The following is a 13,496-nucleotide window of genomic DNA, read 5'->3' as shown; positions in this document are numbered from 1 at the left end:
CTAAAGTGAGAGTACCCAGCATCCTTCTCTGGTCTCTAATTCCCCTCCTCTCTTTCGCTCCCTCTCTTATCCACCCCTCCTAAGACACACATGGAGATACATACACATACAGGCTCACACACACAAAGTCTCTATTTTTTCTCTTTCTACACACACACACACACACACACACACACACACACACACACACACACACATTGTAATCAAGGATATTAGATAATAATGTGACATGGGCCGAGCGGTGGTGGCACATGCCTTTAATCCCAGCACTTGGGAGGCAGAGGCAGGTGGATCGCTGTGAGTTCGAGGCCAGCCTGGTCTACAAAGTGAGTCCAGGACAGTCAAGGCTACACAGAGAAACCCTGTCTCAAAAAACCAAAATAATAATAATAATAATAATAATAATAATAATAATGATGCGGCAACATGAATCAGATAAATACATAAATGTCTGAAGATGAAACAATGAGTGAGGAAAGGAGATTTAGTAAATGAGTTGAGGAAGTTTACTGTATAAAATGAATCACACCTGACCATGTTACTTAGCAACCAATAAAAATGCAGTTTTTTTGTTTTGTTTTGTTTTTTGGTTTTTCAAGACAGGGTTTCTCTGTGTATCCTTGGCTGTCCTGGACTCACTTTGTAGACCAGGCTGGCCTCGAGCTCACAGCGATCCACCTGCCTCTGCCTCCCAAGTGCTGGGATTAAAAAAACACGGTTTTGCTGGGGGGTGGTGGTGGTGGCACACACCTTTAATCCCAGCACTTGGGAGGCAGAGGCAGGTGGATTGCTGTGAGTTTGAGGCCAGCCTGGTCTACAAAGTGAGTCCAGGACAGCCAAGGATACACAAAGAAACCTTGTCTCAAAAAAACCAAAACCAAACCAAACCAAAACAAAACAAAAAAAGCAACAACAACAACAACAAAAAACCCAATGCCTTTTTTGCAGTTAAAAATGCAAGAGAGGTTAAGGCTACAACTCAGCTGGGAGCAGTTCTAGTCCAGCCTGGGATACTGAATAAGACCACACTGAATAAAACAAAAACAAATAAGAAAACTCCACAAAACTTAGAACAAGTTTCTCCCTGTGACCTCCCCTGTCATCTTGATCCTCAGCCCCTAGGCAGGCCGATGAGGATGGGAGTCTGTGGTTTGGGGATGGGAGTTGGTGGTGCAGTGAGCCCCATCAAAGAGAGGTAAAGCTGCCTGAGACCCCGCCCCCACACCCTGGAGCCGGAAAGGGTGTGCGCCAGTGGAGGGAAGTGCTTTGGAGTATGGCTTATTGCTGGCATCTTTGCTTAAGGAGGTCACACAATCTTCTTCCTTTTCATCTGGTGCCACACTTCCAGGGAAGACGCGCTTGTCACATCTACTTTCCCTAAGTTAACCGCCTTCTCATTCACTGTAGAGTTGTACTCCTGACACTCGAAGCAAAGCAGATGGTTCTCCCTCCCCATAAGCAGGCGGCCATCTGGTGAGGGGGCATTTGGCTCAGGCTTGGGGAAGGAAGCCAGCCACCCAAGAATTCTACCTTCTGCTCAAAATGCCATCATCCGTGATCATAACTAATGTTTATTGAGCACTTACTATGTGCCAGGCCCTGTTCTAAGTGCATCACATGTATCGTGGTAATTCACTCACCATGGTCTCATAGACATAGGACTATTAATAGCAACACTTTAGAGATGGGGGAATCTAGGCGTAGAAAGGTTAGCTGCTGGCTTGGGGTGTAGTTAGTTCAGTGGCACAGTGCTTGCCTACCACACCAGAGACTCTGAGTTTAAGTCACAGCACAAGAAGGATTGCTTAGCCGGGCTCAAGCAGAGGCAGAATGACTGCCAATATTTCACAGCCGTCCTGGTTTACACAATTGAGTCCCAAGCAGCTAGGACTACATAGTGAGACCCTTCTTCAGAGCATCAAAACAAATGAAACAAACAAAAAGATTAAGTTGTATTCTCTCTATGTTAACGAGGGGCAAACGCAGGGTCTGAGCTCAGGCAGCCTTTCTCTGGGGCTCAGAACCAGACTCGCTACAATGTATGTTGCTGTATAATCTCTCTGTGTGTCTCTCTGTCTCTCTGTGTGTCTGTCTGTCTGTCTCTCTCTCTCTCTCTCTCTGCATTTGCTCACACACAGCCACCTACGTTATCTGCACTGAGCAGCTGATAGGAAAATCTATTCACCGAGTCATTCACCGTAATGTGTAAGTGCGACTCTTAGATGACTTCCTGCCCACTTGACAGCGGGTCATCCAGAGTCTGGAAGTTTGACATTGAGGAAGACGACGCATTCATCTATGGGTTTACCATTTCTCCAGGTACCAACTGGTGTCTGGCATGTGCTTCTTTACAGTTTATTTGCTTTTTATAGACATAAACTCTCTCATAGATAAATATGCCCATTTTGCAGATGAATATTAAAGGAAATACCCTAAGGCAGCTATAATGGTGCGTGGAACCCCAGTGCTTGGGAGCAGCAGGCAGCGTTACCCCAGTGGTAAGGATCAGAACTTGGGCCCTTGAAGTCCTAGCGAGCTAGGCTTGAAGCACTAGTCCTCAACAGGCTGATTAAAGAGATGAATAATGACAAGCAGAAAAAGGGTGCAGTCACATTGGGAAGTCAGGTTTTATGCCTTGCCAAAGTCTATCTTTGAGATCTGGACACGAGATTTCAGTTTAAGTCAAATGCAAGATGTATGCGTAACTAAGCAATTCTGATTAAGTATCGTCACGTCCGCAACTGACCCATCATCATCATCTGAGCTTTAGTATCTCCTGCAAGGTGATCTGACAAGTGATCGGAACTATGCAGAGAAAGTGCCCCCAACCCTTGTGTTCACCAGGGTCCAGCCTTTCCCTTCTCCCACGATGAGATCCACAACAAATCACAGCAAGACGATGGGAGAAGGGCCAACCTGGTCTACACAGCACAGTTGAAGCCAGCCTGAGCTACATGTGACACTGTCTCAGAAATAACAACAACAAAACAAACCCCCATAGGATTATACATAACCAAAACACAGAAGTGTAAGGAGGTATGAAGTCGGGCTAGGGACATGGCTGAGTCGGTGGAGTGCTTTCCTGGTGCGCACAAAACCCTGGGTTGAATTTCCAGCAATGCATAAACTGAGCATGGTGAAACAGGCCTGTAGCCTCACACTTAAGAGATGGGCATAAGAACCAGGCATTCAAGATCATCCTCAGATATATAGTGAGTTTAAGGTCAGCCTGGGCTAAATGAAATCCTATCTCAAGACATTAACAACAACGAAGACAAAATCCAACAACAAAGCCGGGCGTGGTGGCGCACGTCTTTAATCCCAGCACTCAGGAGGCAGAGGCAGGCGGATCACTGTGAGTTCGAGGCCAGCGTGGTCTACAAAGTGAGTCCAGGACAGCCAAGGCCACACAGAGAAACCCTGTCTCGAAAAACCAAAAACAAAAAAACAACAACAACAAAAAAATCCAACAATAAGAATTAAGATTTAGTCAAATTATGTTTTTTATTTGCAGGAAAAATACTTTATCTTTCTTAAATTAAGTCTTCTAACTTTAACTTTTACAAATTTGAATACAGAGTTGTCCAGGATACGCCCCCTCCACCCCCGCCCCAAATATTATAGATTATTGCCTTTTTTGTTGTTGTTGTTGTTGTTGTTGTTTTTGATTTCCAAGACAGGGTTTCTCTGTGTAGTCTTGGCTGTCCAGGACTCACTTTGTAGACCAGGCTGGCCTCGAACTCACAGCGATCCGCCTGCCTCTGCCTCCCGAGTGCTGGGATTAAAGGCGTGCGCCACCACGCCCGGCAAGACTATTGTTATTGTTTTCGGTTGTCCCCCAGAGATTGACGGCAAGTCCCTATTGCCAAGGCCACCATGTACTTCAGCCACAGGGTCCAGAGACCCATGATTGGGATCTGACCTGAATGTCCCCTCCCTGAGGACTGGCTTTCATGGTACTGCGAGGTATCATGCAAGATTCCAAAAGAGGGAGGCAACCTATCATTCTAGCTATGACACCTATGAAACACAATAATGCCCAACATTGCGTGATCACCCTAAGGGTGCAATAGTGGCAGGTGTGCTTTGGTGTAACCACATTGCATGATCACCCTAAGGGTGCAATAGTGGCAGGTGTGCCTTGGTGTAACCACATTGCATTATCACACTAAGGGTGCAATAGTGGCAGGTGTACCTTGGTGTAACCACATTGCATGATCACCCTAAGGGTGCAATAGTGGCAGGTGTGCCTTGGTGTAACCACATTGCATTATCACACTAAGGGTGCAATAGTGGCAGGTGTACCTTGGTGTAACCAACATCTCTCTAGTTGGACTAATTTAAAACCTGCTCAACAGGAATACAACCATGCCTAGTACTGAAAACCTAGCCAACTACCTAGGGCTAGTGAAATCATGGATTTTATACAACCTACAACTGCCACTTGACTAAACCAGCACAAACTTTAACTACATCCTAAGTATTTGTCCTTATAACCCAGAGGTAGGTGGGGCCCTCGCCCCTCAGAAAGCAAACATGTCTTTGTAACAGATGGAGACCATTTCAGAAAACTACAGCCAATAAAAATACAGAGTTGTGGAGCTGAGTCCCAACAGATACATCTACAAACAACTAAGGCTCAGAGAACGTTGCAGAAGCGATAGTGGTGAAAGGTTGTAAGAGCTGGAATTTCAGGGAGTTTGCCGTCATGACCGTGTCTCCTAGCAACGTTAGAATCTACACCCAGAAGTCTCAGCAACGTGACTGCCTAAAACAAGCTGAACACAACAACAATAGACATGCCAGAGTGGACAGATGAAAGATCACGAGGCTTCAACCCCACACAGAGAGCTACAGACAGCTAAGGGATGCTGAGGGTGGGAGAAACAGTCTTCCTCAGGGAAAAGCGCATCCATTGGTTAGCCAATACCAGATGGTCAGCTCTGAAAACAAGCATACATGGAACATTATACAGACCGAGCAGGTTATATTTAGGAATATATATGTATTACATATACATATATGCATGTAACAACAGAATGGCCATGAAATTGAGAGAGAGAGAGAGAGCAAGGAGGGATAAAAAAGAAGGGGAAAATGATGTATTTATGGTATAATCTCAAAAATAAAAGAAATAATTTTTTAAAAACCTCAATAACTGGCTGGAGAGATGGCCCAGTCAGTAAGACTGCTGGCTGCTCTTGCAGAGGTCCCAGGTTAAAATTCCCTTGGGCCCTCATGCTGACTCAAGACCATCTCTAACTCTAGTTCTAGAGGATCTGACAGTCTCCTCTGGCCTCCAGGGGTGCTGCACACATGTGGTATACATACAAACATTGCAGGTAAAACAGTCACACATATAATAGTGAAAACCATTTGAGTAACTATGCAACAAGTATCACATCTCCCAGTATGAGTATATGAAAATATAACAGGAACAGTAACTGTTTTCTAACTTTCATCTTGCATCCAATCTCATTGTGCTACGGTATTTTCAAGATAACCTAGGTTCAGTGTAAAGGTAAACATCAATCTAGGGATACAAGAAAAATTCCACAGTAAACAATGCTGCAGTGATCACTTACAGTGAAGCTGCTGGGAGAGGCTTGGACCCAAATGTCTGTAGGCAAACCAGTGACCAGGAACTAGCATTGCCAGAAAACACATCACTCTTGAAATACTGCAGATTTCATTGGCAATTCTAGAGTCCTTCATGTCAGCCAGCAAAACGGTTTCTTTGAGAAAGGAGCTCATGTAGCCAGGCTGACCTTGAACTCTCAACCCTCCTTCACCTCTCAAGTTCTGAGCTCACAGGCCTGCAGGGTCACACCCAGACTGAACCACATCAGTGACACAACAGCATGCAGCTTTCAGAATCCCATCATGCCTGCCAGAGCTTCTCTGCCTTCACGGTTTCCCTTCCTGGTACAGGCTGTCCATGTGAGGGGTCTATCTCTGACTGTTCTGAAATGCAAATGGCCTGGTTGATAAGCACAGGGTGACTGGGGATTTCTGGTGGATGACCACCTATGTGACCAGAGACTTCCACTGTAAGGCTCTCAGTGGGAGAGTCTATTCTGGGAAGTTTATTGGTCCAACTGGATGGGGTCCACCTGCACCCGAGGGAGAGGTGACCCTGAGTAACAAAAGCACTTGAGGGCTGGAGAGATGGCTCAGAGGTTAAGAGCACCGACTGCTCTTCCAGAGGTCATGAGTTCAATCCCCAGCAACCACATCGTGGCTCACAATCATCTATAATGTGATCTGATGCCCTCTTCAGCACTGTATACCTAATAATAAATAAATCTTAAAAAAAAAAAAAAGCACTTGAATTTTTATACTTTTTCAAAGGTAGATTTGTAACAATCCTATTGGCTACTTAACATGACCTTTAATTCTATTGGGTGGTTCTAAAGCTATGCCTCAGCCCAGAGGTAACTGTCTTGGGGTGGGGGCGAGTGAGGTAAGTTCCTGTTTGTGCAAGCTAGAACTGTCGGCTCTGCGAGGTGGAATTCTTCAGGGCCTGTGCTCTTTCTGTCTCTGGTTCATAACAGAGTTAGGTTGGATCTCTCACTGCACAACTGACTCTCTCTGGCAGACCCTCCAGAAGCTGTGCTTCCACCAGCTGCTCGTTCTTTATCCCACCGATAGACCATCTTCCACGCCATGTCTCTTCAGAGGCTGGCATGTGTTGTTTTACAGAGCCGTCCTCAGGCTCCTCGGAATAAGGATTATCCTCTACCTTTGTTGTGTAGTGATTTCCTCTTAAGATTCAAACCTTCCATCTTGGAGGGACCCTCCTTAAGACACAGGATGTAAAAGGAGGTGAAAGAACAGGATAGATAGTCCACTGCAGGTGAAACGTTCCATTCTGTAGGGAGTCTCAGGAAGTAAACAACTCAGCCAGTCTCAGGAAATCCCTGAAATTGACCAGATTCTCTAGGTTCCTCCCTGCCCAGCCATGTACAGGGGGCAAGGACTGCAGAGAGACGCTCGTAGACAAGCTAAGCTGCCTGGAAGAAGCCAGTCAAGCCACTGGAGAGGGGCACTTTCCAAACTCTGGGATGTCTTGAAAGTTGTATAAGTGTACTCCAGCTTTTGTGAGCTGTCACTCATGCCAGGGTGGGCTTTGGTGATGACAACTGTCTTTGAGTTGTGTCTGCTCCCATAAGTAACCCCTCACCCATATTCCTGTAAGTAACCCCAATAAAACTCATTGGTTCACCAAGTTGGACTTTGGTGGTACTTTGGTCTGTTGTGGCTCCCTATTTTGGGTGACTAGACATTTGTTCACATCACCCAGGAACAGTATCGTCACATGATCTCTCTTACATATGGAGAAAATGGGGGCTCTTAGAGCCCAAGTTTGGCCCTTGCAGGAGACCTGGAACACTTGTGGCTGGCTAGGATAGCAAAGGAGCTTTCTGGAGCAGAGGGACAAGATGTTAAGGACAGCACCATCAGGGCTGGAGAGGCAGATGGGTGACCTAAAGGATCTGGGTTCAATTCCCAGCACCCACAACTGCCGGTAACCCCAGTTCCAGTGATACGATGCCTACTCCCGGCTTCTGTGGCTATTGTAAACACATGGTGCACAGACATACAATATATGTAAAATAAACACAACTTAAAAAAAAAAAAAAAAAAGGATAGGTGACCTGGTTTTATGCAGCCCTAGGTCTAGATACACATTTGGTTAATTCAGTAATAAATAATCACCTGGACAGGCCTGCCTCTCAGGGGCTTTTGTGTCCCGAAGAAAGGAAGATGGGGGCTTAATAATGTCGCCTGGATCTGCTATTATTTATTTACTTACTTATTTGGTATTTTTGTGACAGGGGCTCTTGTTGCTGAGGCTGACTTTGGATTGCTACCTTCCGGCACTACTTCTCAAACGATGGGGTTACAGATGTGTGCCACCCCCCCAGATGTGGGATTGCAAACGCTGGGGTTACAGATGTGTGCCATCCCCCCAGATGTGGGATTGCAAACGTTGGGGTTACAGATGTGTGCCACCCCCCCAAATGTGGGATTGCAAACGCTGGGGTTACAGATGTGTGCCACCCCCCCAGATGTGGGATTGCAAACGCTGGGGTTACAGATGTGTGCCACCCCCCCCCCCAGATGTGGGATTGCAATTAGTACTCAGGCTGTAAGAACCTTCTACCTCCCACGCATGGGCCCTTATGGCAGATGAAGACAGAACAGCTCACTAAGGCCCAGTTAGAACTTTAAAAATGTTTGTCTCCTGCAGCTGCAAGGGCCCTGAATGATGCAGTTTGCGCTCTTTCGTCTCAAGCCTAAGGCTGCCGCACACCAGCAGGCTGGTCTGTTTCCTGGATTAACTTTACCTGCAGTGTATTTCATTTCACTTTAGTCTTTTTTAAAACAAGATTTATTTATTTATTTATTATGTATACAGTGCTCTGCCTGTATGCCAGAGCCAGAAGGGGACACCAGATCTCATTATAGGTGGTTGTGAGCCACCATGTGGTTGCTGGGAATTGAACTCAGGACCTTTGGAAGAGCAGCCAGTGCTCTTAACCTCTGAGCCATCTCTCCAGCCCAAATTTTATTTATTTTAATGTATGTGTATGAGGGGCTGAGGAGATGGCTCAGCAGTTAAGAGCACTGTCTGCTCTTGCAGAGGAACCGGGTTCAATTCCCAGCACCCACGTGGTGGCTCACAACCATTTATGTGATCTAATGTCCCCTCTTCTGGTTTCTAGGTGTACATTTAGGCAAGCACTAGATACATAACAATAAACAAACAAATGCTTAAAAAAAAAAAAAGTATGTGTATGAGTGTTTACCTGTATGCACGCAGTACCATGGAGTCGGAAGAGGACATTGGATCTAATGGAGCTGGAGTTACAGATGGTTGTAAGCTGCAGTGTGTGTGTGTGTGTGTGTGTGTGTGTGTGTGTGTGTGTGTGTGTGCTGGGAATCGAACCTGGGTCTTCAATAAGAGTAGCCAATGCTATTAACCATTGGTCTGTCTCTTCAGGCCCTCACTTTAGCCTGAAACCTCTCTGTTCAAGATTACCAGCTTTGGCTTTTATCAGAGGCCCAGGGAAGACTTGAAGTGGCTGGCACCAGCCCTCTAATGTATACACCTATGCATGTATGAGCCATAGTCATTGTCCACGTGGAAGCAGCAGCAGGGAGGCCCGTGTGGAAGGAAAAAAGACCAGAAAGAGTTCTGCTGTGTAGTTGCCATAACATTGACCTAACTCTTCTTTCATAAGATGATCTGTCGATTCTGGTCCTAGCACAGAGAAGCTTTTGAAGGCACCCCACAAAATAGTTCTTAGCAGGATATTGCTCATTATATTAGCTCTGTAATTTTATTTTCTACATGATGGTTGACCTTGAAGGTAGGCTGGGGGGGGGGGGAGCGATAGCGAAGATTAAGTGGGGTTTGATGTTTTGTGATGGCCTTTTCTTAGTGATGTTACCATAGCTTTCTATCATCTAAAACAAGTGATACAGCCAGGCATAGTGTGTAATTATACATGTGTACTTCCAGCACCCAGGAGGCCAAGGCAGGAGGAGCGCCACCTTCAGGACAGCCTGGACTACGTATTAAGATCCCTGTCTCAAAAAACAAACAAACAAACAAAAACAAAAACCCAGCAACAAAATGCCCATGACATGAAATATTGGACCACCTTCTATCTTGCCGCTCACTTCCCACATTTGCTCTTAAGTGTTGAGTGCCTCCTGTCGGGACCTTCATTGTAGTTTGGGATGACACAACAGTGAGCAGACAGCAAGAAACTCACCACCAGACAGCCATAGCGGCTCAGGTGTGTCCCAGAATTAGGGAGCTGAGACAGGAACTGTTATTAAGTTCAGAGTTATCTTGGGCTATAGTGAGTGTCAAGGTTACATGTGAAACCATGACATACACACACACACACACACACACACACACACACACACACACACACACACGCAGGCTGGTGTTGGGAACCACCGGCAGATACATATCTTATTTCCTACTTATTCTGATAACTATGGAAAAATGTTGAGTCATTTATAGATGTCATTCCTTAAGATAGACATCCTGTGTTCCTAGGATGCTTGCATATATACCCATAATTACTGAGGTGAGCCTAGGTTTGGGGACACATGCCTGTAATCCCAGCACTGAGGAGAATGAAGCAGGAGGTTTGTTGCAGGTTTGAGGCCAGCCTGAGATACACGGCAAGTAGATGAAAAATAAAAATTAAAATATCTAAACAAACAAACTCAGCAAAATTCATTCAAAGTATTAGTCCTCAAGAGGATCCCATATACACCTGGAAGCCACACATACCCAGAAACAGTCTGTGTTTGAAAGGTTGAGTGGCTGGTGTTTTAAGATAGGGTTTTACTGTATAGCCTGAGCTGGTCCAGAGCTAAGCTATATAACTCAAGATTGCCTCAAGTTTGCAATTCCCCTGCCTCACGCTCCCAAGTATTGGATTATAGCTGTATGCCACTACATCTGGACAAGAAGCCAGTTATATTTAAGGAAAGTGTCATTTAGGAAGATGTGGGCTCACTGGTACAATCCGAACATTTGAGAGGTTGAGGCAGGAGAATCGCCGTCAATTTGCTCACTTGCCTAACATACTTAAAGCTCAGGGTTTGGTCTTCCATACCTGAACAACAGTAACAAACCCCCAAAACAAAAACCAAGAATCAGCTATACAGAGAAAATGTGTTCAGGGTTTTCTGTCTCTCTCTTTCTAAATTGTCCGTGTTGGATCTGAGTTCACTGTGTTGCCTAGGTTAGCTTTGAACTTGATCCTCCTTAGTATCCTGTGCTAGAAGCCCAGCTCCTCTCATTTTTAAACCCCCAGATTCCCAGAGACAGGAAGTGCAGGCCTAGACCTAATGCCTGCTTTCCCCACACTCAGTCATTCAAGTTTCTGAGCCATCAATGAACTTTCCAGGCATTTGCTGGTCTCTGCAGAACCGGACACCTTGAGTACGGTTCTTTACTTCTCCCGGCTGTGGTCTCACCACAGCACGAACCTCTCAGCAGACGAGGAGCAAAGGGCAGCGGACGATTTTCTCCTTCCCACAGGAGGGAGGAAGCAGTGCTTAAGTGACTTCCTAGGATAGGCTTTTTTCAAACAGCCTCAGAGCTAAGAAGGGAAGTCATGGCTTCCTGGCTCCCATACATGGCTCCTCCATTACGGGTGACGAGCCCTCATCTTTAGAGACTGAAGGTGACAAGATGTCTTGAAGGGTGATCTGATGGCTTTAAGCCATGGAACTCAAGGTTAAAAGCTGTATTTGTAGTTCTGATTTGAGCCAGTGTGTGTGTGTGTGTGTGTGTGTGTGTGTGTGTGTGTGTGTGTGTGCGTGTGTGTGTGTGTGCAGGTACCACAGCAGTAGCCTGCTGAATCACTAAAAAACAAAACAAAAAACCTCTATTTGGGCATGTGGCACAAACTATAACCTCAGCATGAGGTAGGAGGATTGTGACTTTAAGGCCTACATAGCAAAATTCTGTCTCAAAAACAAAAGCAAAAAGCAAAGCCGTCCTGTTGGAACCCTCAGTGTGCCCATGTTTACCTTTAGGGAAATGGATTGAGAGAGTGGCCTTACAAACCAACTTCTTCCCCTGTGTTCTTGCCGTGTTGTTCTCCCATCAACGAGGGATGAATAAATCATCCTTGCAGTTAACAAGAGGATGTTTAAATGGGTAGAAACAGTAACAGAACACATGTAGTGCTTACTGTGTGCTTAGATATCTTCAACTGCTGGGCATGGCGGCATTTGCCATGAGTTCGAGGCCATCCTGGGCTGTGTAGTAACATCCCATGCCAGCCTATGCTACAGAAAGAGTTGTCTATGGAAAAGATACAGAGACAGCTTGGCATTGAAGAATACTTTCCTGACCTTCCAAGGGACTCAAGTTCCGTTCCTGGCACCCACATCCGCCTATAACTCCAGCTCCAAGGGACCTGATGCAAAAGAATAACAAATGCAAACAAAACAAAACAAACAAACAAACAAAAAAGAGGACATAACAAGAAGGAAGAGGACAAGAAGGTGGGAGGGAGATGCACTGAAGTGGATATGATCACACTCAATGTATTGTTTACATGTATGAAACTGCCAAACACTAAAAGATAGCCTGTAAGTATTTTATACTTATTATCACATGTGTAGGAGGTGTACATTTGTGTGCTATGATGTGCATGTGGAGGCCGGAGGATAACTTTCAGGAGCTGGCACTCCCCTTCTACCCTTATGTGGGTTCCAGAGCCCAAACTCAGGTTGTCCGGCTTTTGAGGCAACAGGTTGACCCATTGAGCCATCTTGCTGGCCCTAGAAAAATATTCCACACCAAATGTGGTGATATACACAAGGAATGGAGGCAGGGGGAATCAGGAATTCAAGGTCATTCCAGCTACAGAGCAAGCTCAAGGCCATGACACACTGTCAAAAATGAAGGGAATGGGCTGGAGAGATGGCCCAGAGGGTAAGAGCACTGACTGTTCTTCCAGACGCCCTGAGTTCAATTCCCAGCAACCACATGGTGGCTTACAACCATCTATAATGGGATCTGATGCCCTCTTCTGGCCTGCAGGTGTACATGCAGGCTGAACACTGTATACATAATAATAAATAAATCTTAAAAAAAAAAAAAAAAAAAATGAAGGGAAGGGCCGGGTGTGGTGGCGCACGCCTTCAATCCCAGCACTTCGGAGGCAGAGGCAGGTGGATCACTGTGAGTTCGAGGCCAGACTAGTCTACATAGTCAGTCCAGGACAGCCAAGGTTACACAGAGAGACCCTGTCTCAACAAACAAACAAACAAACAAAAAACGAAGGGAAGGAGTTAGGGAGGAATGGGAGGAAGAAAGGAAAGAGGGGGGACGGCCAGCAATCTTAAATGTTGTGGTGGTACACCTGTAATTCCAAGGTCAGGAGCTGAGGCAGGAGAATTACTGAAAGTTCCAGGTAAGCCTGTGCTATATAGTATATAAAATCATATTGGGTTACATACAAAGAGACCTATCTCAAAAAACAGAAACAGTGCTGGGGCAGGGATAACTCAGGTAGTGACATATTTGACTTAGGAGAATGAGGATCTAAATTCAGTTCTCAAACCATTCATGAAGATTTGTTGCATGGAACTGTGTGTTTGTAATCTCAGGGAGAGACTAGGAGATCTCTGTGGCTTGATGGTCACCCAGGCCAGCTGTCCCAACTGCCAACCTGACTAGCCTAGAGTCACCTGAGAAAGGATCTCAATTGCGGGATTGCTTGGCTCAGTTTGGGCTATGGGTATGTCTTTGTTGGTTTTCTTTTGTTTTTTGTTTGTTTGTTTTGGGTTTTTCGAGACAGGGTCTCTCTATGTAGCCCTGGCTGTCCTGGACTCACTTTGTAGACCAGGCTGGCCTCTAACTCACAGAGATCCACCTGCCTCTGCCTCCCTAGTGCTGGGATTAAAGGTGTGCACCACCATGCCCAGCTTTGTTTTTGTTTTTA

This window comes from Acomys russatus, chromosome 22, assembly GCF_903995435.1.
Source record: "Acomys russatus chromosome 22, mAcoRus1.1, whole genome shotgun sequence".
NCBI classification, from domain to species: Eukaryota; Metazoa; Chordata; class Mammalia; order Rodentia; family Muridae; genus Acomys; species Acomys russatus.
Note: the sequence above shows the minus strand (reverse complement) of the source record.